At 36.6% G+C, this 13,363-nt stretch overlaps 1 non-coding gene across 1 annotated transcript; it reads right to left on the bottom strand.

The window, feature by feature from the left end:
- Nucleotides 1-3,676: 3,676 nt before the first annotated feature.
- Nucleotides 3,677-3,801, bottom strand: LOC137778240 (small nucleolar RNA SNORA25). Its single transcript, XR_011076818.1, has one exon. It is a non-coding gene; the product is annotated as a small nucleolar RNA SNORA25 (small nucleolar RNA).
- Nucleotides 3,802-13,363: the final 9,562 nt, after the last annotated feature.

The raw sequence follows: 13,363 nt of genomic DNA on the forward strand, positions 1-13,363 counted from the left end.
GAAAGCTCAAATTTATCACTGGCAACAAATACTGTCAGTTGTTTTCCTTGAAGTGACAGACCCACTTTATTCATTTTTGAGAAAATGTCTACCAAATACCCAAGTTTGAATAGCTATAATTTGTTTACCAGTCATTCTTTTAAGTCAAAATGGTGTTCAATGAAAAAAGCAGTTAGTTCAGCTTGTAACTCAAGGAACAAGTGCTTTTCCTCATAGCCCCCTATTTCAGTATGCCACACAAGGGCTTTATGTGTACTTCCCATTTCATCACAGATATTAAAAAGACATATACTCAAGGGTCAAGACTGAATAAAATTGAGATGTTTAATTTTCATCAAGAACATTCTTAAGTGAAAATGGCATCTGAAATTTAATTTATTTTTTTGTTTGTTTACTGCTAGTGCTTGGCAGAGAACAATATAATGGCTATTATTACAGTTTGGTGCAAATGCTTTCATTTATGTTAAGGCACCAGGAGTTTTACCCACCATTGCTTTTGTAGCATCAGTGCAAATGTCAACATAATGAAAAAGGTAAATAATAGTTAGTGTTATTAGGAAGATAGTTTTGACCTTGTGGACCTCATGAAACGGTTTTGGTGACCCCAAGGGGTAGGCAGACCACAGTTTGAGAACCACCATCACAGAAAATAACCATATTTCCTCACAAAGAATCTTTAACATCTGAAACAGAATGCTGAAGTACAACACTGATTATGATATATGCCTTTTTAATAGGGCAACTACTATAAAAATCACATAATGGGAAAACAATATGATTTAGGACTAATTTAGATTTTCTAATATGCTTAAAAACAAACTTTGGGTCAAAAGTTTAAAGACTTTAAAGTTAGCTTAGCTAATTATATTTTTGTTTTCAAGCACTAAAAGATCTGTCAGTGAGATAGTTTTCTCTCTCCTGTTACTTATTCTCTAAAAAATAATTACATTAATGGGAAAGTATCTGAAAAGGCATTTCTCCAAAGAAGATACACAAATGGCCAAGAAGAATATGAAAAGATACTCAACATCATTAGTTATCAAGGATATACAGGTCAAAATCACAATGCGATACCACTTCACACCCACTAAGATGGCTAGAAATAAAAAAGCCAGATACTAACCAGTATTGGTGAAGATGATGAGAAAGTGGAACCCTCATATACTGCTTATGAGAATGTAAAATGGTCCATCTACTTTGGAAAACAGTCTGGGAGTTCCTCAAACAATTAAACATAGAATTTCACCAAGAGAAACAAAAACATGCCTACACAGAAACTTGTATATAAGTTCATAGCAGCATTATTTATAATAGCCAAAAAGTGAAAACAACCCAAATGTCCATCAACAGACAAATGAATAAACAAATGTGATATATCCATACAATGGAATATTATCTGGCCATAAAAAAGGAATGAAATACTGATATATTCAACAATATGGATGAATCTTGAAAACATTATGCTACCTGAAAGAAACCAATCACAAAAGACTACATATTATATGATTCCACTTACATGAAAGTTCAGAATAGGAAATCTATGGAGATGGAAAGTTGATTAGTGGTTACTTGGGGTGTAGGGGTGAGGAGTTTGCAGGGGTAGATGAGTGATAGGGGTTTCTCCCTGAGATGAAAATGTTCTAAAATTGACTGTGGTGATGACTGCACATGTCTGTGAATATCCTAAAAACCGTTGAACTATACACTTTAAATGGTGAATTGTATGGTATGTAAATTATATCTCAATAAAGCTGTTCCCTGCCCCCCCAAATCAACTACATTATAGAAAAAAAGTAACCATATGAAAAATTTTTAGATAATTTTATAGAGGGGGAGACTAAAGCCCCAGAGAGAGGGGTGATTGACCTAAACTCACTCAAAAGCTAGTACTAGAACCCAGGTTTCTGGTTTCTGCAATAGAATGCATTTCATCCCCCAGAATAGTATTACAATACCCCTTTCACTTCTGGGAAGAAAATTCCAATGATCATACCAAATGCATTCAAACTGGAGTCAGCCTAAGAGGTAAAAAGAAAGTATCTACTAGAAAAGTACTCTATCTACAATTCTGCTCTGAACAATGTCACCCTTTGTGGAAAGAAATGGGAAAATGAGCAGAATAAGAGAGGAGAAATAGAATTCACCTTCTTTTTTTAAACACTAGACCACTTATGGGCAGGCTTGTAAGTAGTCACACTAGTTGCACAGGCTTTTGCCAGCTCCTTTAAAAATAGCTATTCATAAAAACAGTAAACACAAAATGTAGCACAAACGTTTTTGTAGGTTCACGGACTAGTAAATATCATACCCCTTCATGGTCAAGCATATTGTAGTGGACAGCTTGGTGCTTGTCTCACAAATGATTTGGTTCCAGTGCTAGGCAGAGCTATAGGGATGCCTCTGATTTGTGTAACACTTTTGAGTTTCAACCTGCTTTTACATAGTATCCCTTCTGATGCTTGCAACAGCCCTGTGAAATCAATAGGGTAGGTATTATTAGCCCCATTTTGCAAATAGGAAACTATTTTCAGGTAAGTAGGACAAGGTTTTGTTAATCATCCTCATTTTATGAATGAGGAGTCTTATTTTACACAAGCAGTATGATATAAATAGCTGCAAGAGAGAACTTAAACTTGTAGCTGGTACATGAAAATTTGGGAACTATTTAAAACTGGAGAACAAGGTAACAGTGTACAGCAGGGATACTCATGGAAATGACAAATTTATTGGTGCTTTATATTTATGACTTCCATAAACTACTTTTAAACAGATCAGACCCTGAACTTGCAAGCCCTGATATGCTATAGAATGATTGACACAGCTTCAGGGGACACCATTCACATGGAGGTGACACCATCCCCATAGCATTAGACATTAGTGGTAGGTGTCCTGTGGAATTAAATCAGATTCCTAAATTAGAGATGCTATGTAGATATCACAGACATGAGTCAGGCAAATCTCAAGGTCCATCACAAATCCCACCTCCTCCATGAAATCTGCCCCAATATTCTGTCCTAGCAGTCCATTATATGCATTGTATATTTTGGTATTTCTTTATATTTCATTTCATTTTATTAATTTTTTTCATTTTTAAAGACACTGTTTTTTTTCTAATCTTACAATCAATACATGTTCATTTCAGACTATTAGGAATACATAAAATCATAAAGTAAATAATAATTAACATCCATAATCTTCATCCCTTAGAGATAACCACCATTAGCCTTTTGATGCATTTCCTCCCATTTCCCCTCCGTTTTAACTATAATTTATCTTTTTATATTATTCTTCCATGTTTCATCTTTAAGTATTTGACCCCTGTAAGTTTTATCTTCTTCAAAATATGGTAACTCTTTGAGGATAAAAACCATATTATTTTCTACTTCTTTATGCTCTACACTTTCTTATGCATAGTGATAAGTACAGTAGTCAGTAATTCAATTGAATTAGTTTATCTTCAATAATTTGAGTCATTTGGTATTATAGGTACAGTAAAGAATATAAGTAAATCTACAAATATATCAGTTATTCCATGAATAATAGTTCCCTTTGAATTTACTAAGTTACTTACATTTCATGTATATAAGTTTTTGTTTGTTTGATTGTTAGTTTTGGTTAAACTTGGGAGACTTTATTTACTTCCCCACATCACCAATCATGGATATGAGTGGCTAAGGCTTCTATCTCCTCAGGAAAACACAGCACAATTGAGTGATCACAACCTTTGGAGAACTTCAGTCTTTGGTTGCAGCGTTTAAGAGCTCCTGGTTTTGGTCCCACAAGCCCTTTTTGAAGTGACCTATGTATTTTTTTTTTTTTTTTTTCTGTGTTGGGTGTTCGTTGCTGCGTGCGGGCTTTCTCTAGTTGCAGCGAGTGGGGGCTACTCTTCATTGCATTTCGGGGGCTTCTCATTGTGGTGGCTTCTGGTTGCAGAGCACGGGCTCTAGGCGCGCAGGCTTCAGTAGTTGTGGCACACGGGGTCAGTAGTTGTGGCGCACAGGCTTAGTTGCTCTGCGGCACGTGGGATCTTCCCAGACCAGGGACCGAACCTGTGTCCCCTGCATTGGCAGGCGGATTCTTAACCAGTGCGCCACCAGGGAAGTCCCTATGTTGTGTTTTGATGTTGGGGTTATTGCCTTAAATCTTTTTGCTTCTTTTGATGAATCATATGGAAAACAAATTTGAATTCTGTTTATTAATGCTATTAAGTTTCAAGTGCCAACTTCTGGTAGAACAAATACCCAATCATTTGAACTGTTAAAAGATAAATTGAGGCATATTAAAAATTTTAAGAGTTTATTTGAGCAAAAATCAGTTTAAATCAAATCACCAAACTGGAAAGTGCTCCACCAACAGGAGCTAGGGGAAAGATTTTACAGAGAAGAAGGAAGCAAAGCAAGGAGATTATTTGATGGGCTATAGCTTAAGCATTCACTTTACTTGGGAAAACCTTATTGGCTGTTTGTGATTGGTTGTCCTTAGATTTTAATTTCTTAACCTTGAGAAATTTACAGGATTGGGTTTGGTTTGCTTATGTAATGCCAGTAACACATTAGAACCATCTCAGTTTAATGAACTCCTTTTTAATTAATTTAACAATTGCTATACCTGGATTGCATTTTCTAAGAAAGAAAATATTATGTAGCTCATAATTCCAAATAGTTAATCTAAAAGTTAGGGCTTTAAGGAAAAGTCTAAAATAATTTATAACAAATAATTATTAAAAAAAAAAATCAGGGGTTGGCTTCAGATGCATATAACAGAAACTTGACTACAGTAGTAGCTTAACCAAATAGAAATTTAATTTTCAAATAGCAGGAAGTCTAGAAGCAGGTAGTGTTGCCAGCTTTAACAAATAAACATACAGGGCATCTAGTTACATTTGAATTTCAGATAAACAGTTTTTTAGTATAAGTGTCCCATGGGACAAATGTTAACTGGACAGTATTCATTTTATTTGGCATTCATAGAAGCAAGCTGTTTAGGGCTGGTGCAGCTGCTCAAGGATGTCAGCAAGTTCCTTCTAGCATCCTACTCTACTATCCTTTCTTTGTGGCTTTTGTCCTCATGGTTGTAAGATGGATACTGTACCTCCAGGCATCAAATCCATGTTCTAGGCAGGAAGATTGGGGGAAAGAAAAATGGAGAATACAGTAGTCCTAAACCAACTGAGTCTGATCCTTTGAAACAGGAAAACAGTAGCTTCTCTGGAAACTCCATCTTGTAGACTTTACTTATATTTTATCCCCCAGAACTGGGTTGCCTGGCCACTGCTAGCCGCAAAGATGACCAGGGAAGTGAATATTTTTAATTGGGTACTCTGTCACTCTGAACAAATTTGATTTTCACTAGGAATGAAGAAGAGAAGGGTAGACATAGGATAGGCAACATGCGATATCTGCAATGAAAGGTAAAAGTAATTTTCAATGACTATTTTGAATTTTATTTTGACCACACAGATATGCATGGTGAATTTGGAAGGTGAAAGAAACTCGAAAAGTAGAATTTCCCATTGTTAGTCTTAACTAGTCTTAGGGTCCTCTACCTTCCTGAGAAATTATCGCCCATAGATTTAAGAATAGCCTTAACTCTAGCAAATTAGTGGGAAAAGCTAAAGAGACTGCTGGTAGTTTGACTCAAAAATGGAAATGGGGTCCCTAGAGCCATGCCCCAAAGACTATAGCAAGGAAAGTGTGTCTCTTGCTGTAGGATGCATACTGATTATGTTAACTTACTGAAGTCTATTAAAAGAAATTCATCTAAAATAGCAATAGTGAATCCTATCTCCATAGGCCAAAAACTCTTAAACCTGATAGAACAATTGTCCTCTCATCCAACACAATTTTACAATGAGGTTTTCTCCCTTATCTAAAGTGATTTTCTTACCAAGAGACAATTAACTAATACTGGACATTAACACCTCTCTCAACCTTTTAAAACAATTAGCATCAAATTATTTCTTTTCTTGTGGAAATTGAAGAGAAAATCATTAACAAATGGTACCAAATTATAAGATTTTTTTTTTCTATTTAGTATTTCTATTTTGCAGTGGTTTTACAAACACTATTGGTTCTTTTTTTCAGCAGGAGTTTAACAATCATGATGGGACATTTTCTGCCAGTACAAAACCAGGGGCTCGTCTAATTTGGGACTATCAAAAGCAGTATCATGTGGTGACCATAGGCAGTTTCATTTTTCTGTACCAGTAGAGAAGTATATGTAAAATAAGAATATAATTTTCACCATGACTAATGCATTTCCAGTAATTATTACTAAGGTAAATTCTCAAAGAAAAACAGACATTTAGTTGTACTAAACTTTTTTCATTTTGTTTTGTTTTTACAACTTGGCTGCCTGTCTGTCTTTATTAAGGTAATACTTATTTGATTTCTAGTTAAAATAAAAGATTTTTGTCCAACCAAATTAACAGAATGATTATCTTGTCAGGGAGTAATGAAAATGAATATTTCCTCCATTTTTTTGGAGTGGTATAGTTTTTACAAGCTCCACAGAGAATATCTTTCAGATAAGGTCACACCAAATAGGAGTTTTGCTCATTGGATTAAAAATAGATCAGCTCAATGACTCAGCAGGTAGCTTATTGCAGTTGCCTACTAAGAACATCCTAATTCTTCCTTGTACTACATCACAGTGAAGTACTCATGTGGCTTTATGGGGATTAGCTTATTCAGCTATTAGAAATAAGATCACAGTATATCTAGGACATTCTGTGAGATACAACAGCACTGAGAGTATTATGGGTCAAATTCTGGTTAAGTATAAGTAAGCATATATTCAAAGATTTAAGTTCCTTTTAATAAATTTATAATAATGTGGCTAAATTGAAAGTGAACTGTGGAATCAGGTTACAGAGAGCACTTGATTGTGCTTGGATTTTAGAGCAGTGCCTGTTTCATTGTTCCATGAGCCTTTCTACCTGATTTCCCCTCCCCCTGCCATATGGGAAACCTCAGGGGGGCCTTTAATGTTTTGCTTTTTTCTTACTCGCATTCAGGCAGTGGCCAAGTCACCTCCAGTCCCAGAATATTCAGGGATGGTCTAACAAATGGAGTTGGTATTTCTCCTGAAAGGAGACAGGAATAGAAGGCCTACCTTCCTCAAAAATATCTCCCTCCAAATTATTGGCTATCCATAGGGAAACACTTTAAGCTAGTATCTTCCATTAACATATATTAATATATCCAACAACTACTTGATAATCATCCTTGTACAGCCTCCAGATATTAGGTCCCAGAGTAACGTAGATGAATAAAACCAGATCTTGACCCTCTAAGGGCTCCTTTTAACTCCTGATTTATTAGACCCCTGAGTAAATAGATAGGTAAGTTACAATGTGAGGAAAAAGAAAAGTAGGAAAGTGGGAGAGTCAGATCTTGCAGGGCCCTGTACTGGAGAGTCAGCCAAGGTAGCAGGCCAGGGAGAAGGAGCAGCGTGAAGGCTTGTAGTGGCTTTGAAGGGAGGGAAAAATCAATCTAGAGGCTCTGAGAAGTGCAAAAAACAAGTTTCATTCTCATTAATTCTTTTTTTTATTGTAGTATAATTACTTTACAATGGTGTGTTAGTTTCTGCTGTACAACAAAGTGAATCAGCTAAACATATACATATATCCCCTCCCTCTTACAACAAAGTGAATCAGCTAAACATATACATATATCCCCTCCCTCTTGGGCCTCCCTCTCACCCCCTCCCATCCCACCCATCTAGGTCATCATTAAGGCTCACCTTGGAAACACTGCCTAGATCAGCCCATTCCTCTCCTAAGTCGGGCCCTCAGCAAAACAGAGGTAGCTTCAGTTTGGTTGGCAGGCAGTGTGTTTTCCGTTTGGGTGGCTGTTTTTCCTCCAGGATCACCAGATTTACCTCCCCCTCCCCACACTCCCATGTGGAGACCTGTTCTAAAGATACTGACTGAGAGCAAAAAGTTAAGGAAGACTTCATTGATAAAGGCTTGAAGTGAGATCCCTGCTAGTAATGTTTGCTTTTTTACACAGGAGTCTGGGAAGCTCTTAAAGGTTGTTCAAACCAGACCACTAAACTCCAATCTAATGCCATCCTATAAGGCTAACTTAAAAGGCATTACATTAATTCAGCAAGGAGGCCATGAGACTGATGTGGCTCTGATGTACTGGCAGCCTACGGAAGCAAACCAAAATCTAAGCATGCAAATGCTGAAAAGTTAGGGCAACCAATCACAAACTGCCATCTAGGCTTTAGCTGTAGCCAATCAATAATTTCCTTACTTTGCTTCCACATTTTCTCTATAAAAGTCTCACCCTCACGGCCCCCAGCTCCTGTGGGTGGAACGCTTCTAACAACTTCTGGTTTGGTGCTGCCCAACTGGAATAGACTTTTGCTCAAATAAACTCTTGAAATGTTCAATATGCCTCAGTTTATTTTTTAACAAAGATTAATCTTACTCAGTATCTCAAGTCTCTGTCCTCGACCGCATAGTTTTACTTATTTTCATTGTGTTAGTTACCCTTGTAAATGGCTTTCCATTCATTTGTTCAGAGTGAATGCTATTTTTCTTGTCAACTATTAATCCCAATGAGAGCAGTAAAAAATATTTATACTTCCTTTAAGAGTAGACCTGACTGTAAAAATAGATAGATAGAGAGAGAGAGAGAGATGAATAGATAGGTGGATTGATAATTTTCTAAGCATTATTTCAAGGTTCATCGATCTTGCTTGGGAGCCGGTAATAAGGCAGACTTGAATATATCCTCTACTCACATATTTCTTGGAACGTGATTGTTCATAACCTCCAAGAGGGCAGAGACTCATCTATCGTCTTTGGTCCCCAGCACATGGCTCCTGCCTGACACTGGTCTGAGGATCAGCGGATTGAACTGCAGGAGCTTCACAGTTGCTCCCAGGTGCTTGAAGCTGAAAGCTGTCAATCATTTCACAAGATTTACTGAATCTTCTTCTTGGCAGAGGAATTGTGAGTTTATATAAAGAGAATATATAATATTTAATTGTGAGTTTATATATCGGTCTAAGAAAATGACTTGAAAAAATTTACAAGGCAATATAAAATTGAATATAAATAAATGGAGTGAAAATATAGTGTATAGAGTTAATCTCTGAGAATACTGACTGATCTCAAGTGCTGGAATAAGTATAAGGGCAAATACAAATTTTCTCCCTTCTGAAAATAAGCAGAGAGATTTTCCCCTTCTCCCTTTACTTTCTGAATTTCTTTCTCTGTCCTTGTCAAATGTATGTAAATCTTTGTAATGGCTAAATAAGCCTCTGGCCAGTCTCACAACTCAGGAATGTTTCCTCAAGGACCTGGGAGCCATCTCTTTGAAGTGTAATCATCAAGGAAAATAATTCCAGTCTCCTGGAAGATGGGTTTCCTGGGAAAAGATGGGTCTAATTTGTCACCTGACTGTAAATTGTAAAAGCTACCCAAGCATTGAATGGTTTGTGTCCACTTAGCTGTATAAAAGAGGGAGATTCCCTTCTGTCTTTGTAATCCCTTTAGCGGGTTACCTGTGTGGCATATCACGTTCTGGTTTAATCTTATTCAAAATTTAAAATTTCCCTTTTTTTCTTTCTACCCTTGTGGAGAGCTTTTGAATTGAAGGAAGATTTGTTTTGATTATATTTCCCCAACACAAACATGGGCTGAGCTTTCTGGCAGCTGAGATATTGATGTTTGGTAGATTTCAATCATGACATTAATTCTGCTTTCTTTAAGTAATGGAGAATCAGTGCAGCGTGGTGGTCAAGGATGTGAACTCTGGAGTTAAAACACTTGCCTTCAAATCCTGGCTCAGTGACTCACCAGCAGTGTGACCTTGTACCAGTCAATTGGAAATCACATCGAACTTCCCCCAAGTCTAAATTTCCTCATCCACTTTTTAAAGCCTCAGTTTCCTCATCTCTAAAGTTGTGAATGACAAATCAGCCCTGCCTGAACCTCATGGAGAGCGTCCCCCCACAACAAAGAGAGGCTCTGTGGCTGGCAGAAGTAGAAGGGAATGCTAGGCAGGCCACAGCAACTGCTGCGCAGACCACTGTTAATCTGCCTCTCCGTGTTAACTCTGTGAGGGATGGGGTTGTGTCTCACTTTATAGCTTCAGTGCCCAACGTAATACCTAATACTTAATAGTTGCTCTATAAATGTTATTTTAATGAATAAGCAATGAATAACTCCCATAAGCAAAGTTTTAGAGGTCACAAAGCTGAAACAAGGACTACAGAGAGTAACAGTGGGAAATACAATTAAAATGTAGGTTAAGACCATATAGTAGGGAGGCTTAAATGCTAAGCTGAGGTATTCATGCACTATTCTGTAAGCAGTAGGGAACCACTAAAAGTTTATGGACAGGGAAATAATACGCTCAGAGCTAAAAGCTTAAGAAGAGTAAACCAGTAGCAACGTCTAGAATGAATGGGTGGTAGGACTCCTAGTAGATGGGAAGATGTTTCTAATAGAAGATGTTTCAAACAGAAGGCAGTCATTCAGGTTAGAGCAGTGGTTCTCAATTGGGAGTGATTTTGCCTCTCGGGACATTTGGAAACGTCTGGAGACATATTTGATACTCATAAGTGAGGGGGTGCTATTGGCATCTAGTGGTTGGAGGCCAGGGATGCTGCTTAACATCCTACAATGCACAGCAAAGAGTTATCCTGTCCAAAATGTCAGTAGTATCCCACTTGAGAAACTCTGGGTTAGAGATAATTAGAATGCATAACAAGAAGAGAACAAGTGCGGCAGACATGAGTGGCACTGTGGAAGGGGAATACATAGACTTTTGAAAATGACTGTGTCTATAGAGCAGAGGAGAAGGCAGAATTAGAAGCAAACAAACAACAACAACAAAAAACATTCCACGGCTTAAAGCAGATATCTGGGAAGATGATGTCAGGAACAGGAATAGAGAAGTCAGAAGGAGGGCCAAATTTTAAGGGAGAATGATGAATTTGTTTTGAGTTTGAGATTTAACTGGATACCTTAGCATAATTCCAGAGGCAGCTAAAAATGTATTTGTGGAGCCTAGAAAGAGGCTAAGACCCAAGATATAGATTTTAGGAGACATTTGCAGTGAGTTATTGGTTAAAGGAATGGGAGCAGGTAAGAGTACTGAAAAAGGGCAAAGAGGAGATGTGGTCTGAGAACAGAATTTTGAAAGACTGGGAGAAAACACAAAGGTCATACTACTATAAGACAGTGATGTTTATAAAATCATCTTATTTTTCAGAATATTGCTCTACTTTAGCAATTAATTTCCTCCCACAAATCCAACATATTAATTAGACTACCTGGAAGTGGGTCATTCCTAACTGTTCCTAAACTCTTGTTAACTCCATATCAAAGAACCTCTTGTTCTCTTGCTTTTAAATAATAGTTTTATTAAATTCCTCAAATCCTCTTACAAATCCCAAACATATTCTCAAGCTTGGCTCAATAGAACATCATTTTTAAAGCATTCTTTTCCTTTTATTCTGTGACTATCTTTAGCATTTAAGAATTATTTAGAAATTATTTTCAAGACTGGCCTTCTGCAAAATTGAGAAGTATGTTATCTGATTTCAGACCATAGCGAGCCTCTGGCTTATTTGCTGTCCATAGAGGAAAAAAGTGTGAGCATGAGCTTATATCCCAGCTTTGCCATGAGTGAGCCATGTGATCTTTGGTAATATTCTTTCTCTCTCTCATTTAGAAAATTTAATTATAGCTACAAAAAGGTACATGAGTTTTGTCAGAGACTAACATAAACATTTAATGTGGTAGTTGCCCACAGACCCATCCCAGTGTAATATTACCCAAACCTTTACTGTAAATTCCTAGGCACAATTCAGAGGCATTACAGATTTTTTTAAACTTTCCAAAGTTTTTATTTTGAAAAATATCAAACCTACAAAAAGTTGAAAAAATAGTGCAATGAGCAGCCATATACCCTTCACCTAGATTCACCTATCATTAACTTTTGTGACGTCTGGTTGTTCTCTCTGTCTTTGTCTACCTATCTACCTATTTATATTTATTTTTTGCTAAATGACTTGAAAGTAAGTTATAGATATCATGAAACTGTATCCCTAAATACTTAGTATACATATCCTAAGAACATGGACATTCAGCTATAAAACCACAATATTATTATCTCACTCTAGAAATTTAACATTGATACAGCATACTATCTAATATACATACAGATTTTAAAATTGTTCCCCAAATGCCCTGTAAAACAGTTTTTTTCTTTTTTCAAGGTAGGATTTAGTCAAGGTTAATGTTTTTCTAGTCTGCTTTAATTTAGAAAAGTCTTCTACATTCTTTGGTCTTTTGTGACACTAATCATTTTGAAGATTACAAGCAAGTAAACCCACAATCTGGAATTGTCTGATTGTTTTCCCCTGATTAGTTTTGGGTTAAGTATTTTTATAAGTATACTACACAGTATACTACACAGAGGATATAATGTATCCTCTCATTGTATCACTTCAGGAGACACGTCGTATCAGTTTGTCCCATTATTAGCAATATTAAGTTAGGTCACTAAATTAAGTCTTTCAGATCCCTCCTTTGTAAAAGTGGCTTTTCTCTATTTTAGTTAATAAGTAATCCATAGGGTGATATTTTAAGACATGTAACTAGCCTATATTGTGGTCTTCGAGTTCTCATCTGGCCTAACCTTCTTAGTAGTTTTTGCCAGTTTATTAAGTATGGTTCACCAGAAAACTTTTTTTTTTTAGTATGTAAAGTATCCCTTTTTTTTTTTTTAGTATGTGAAGTATCCTATATAATTTGTTTTGTTTTATTTTTTGCTTGAGTTAGCTAGAATTGGCTTTTGTTATTTTCCACCAAATACCGATTCCTACCTACAATGTGAGAAAACATTGTATAAAATTCCTACCTCACTGGGATAAAGATCAACATTATCTTCAGGGTTTCAAATATGACTATGATACCACACAAAGGCCCATGCATACAGGACCTCCAGATTTTTCAGGATACATGTAGAAAAACATTTTTTATCAGGATGTGTAACTGGTGAGCCCTGGTCAGGCTTGCTTAGCTCAGTCCCTCCTATGCCTCAGATAAATGATACACAAGCCCATGGACTGATCATCGTTACCTAGCTGCAATGAGACTGTGCTGTTTGTGATGCTTAGTCATTGTCATAACTCTGTGGACAATGTAGCATGATGAAACTAGTGACAGACATTATATCCAAATCCTAGTTGCTAGATACAGATGACCTGGCTTGCTAAAGGCAGATTTTACAACCATATTAGGTAATTTTGCTGGAATTTCAGGGTGACATGGGTTGTATTTGTTAATATAATAATCGTAGTAATAGAAAAACTAAAATCTCAATGACAATTCAAT

This window comes from Eschrichtius robustus, chromosome 15 (assembly GCF_028021215.1).
Source record: "Eschrichtius robustus isolate mEscRob2 chromosome 15, mEscRob2.pri, whole genome shotgun sequence".
Classification (NCBI taxonomy): domain Eukaryota; kingdom Metazoa; phylum Chordata; class Mammalia; order Artiodactyla; family Eschrichtiidae; genus Eschrichtius; species Eschrichtius robustus.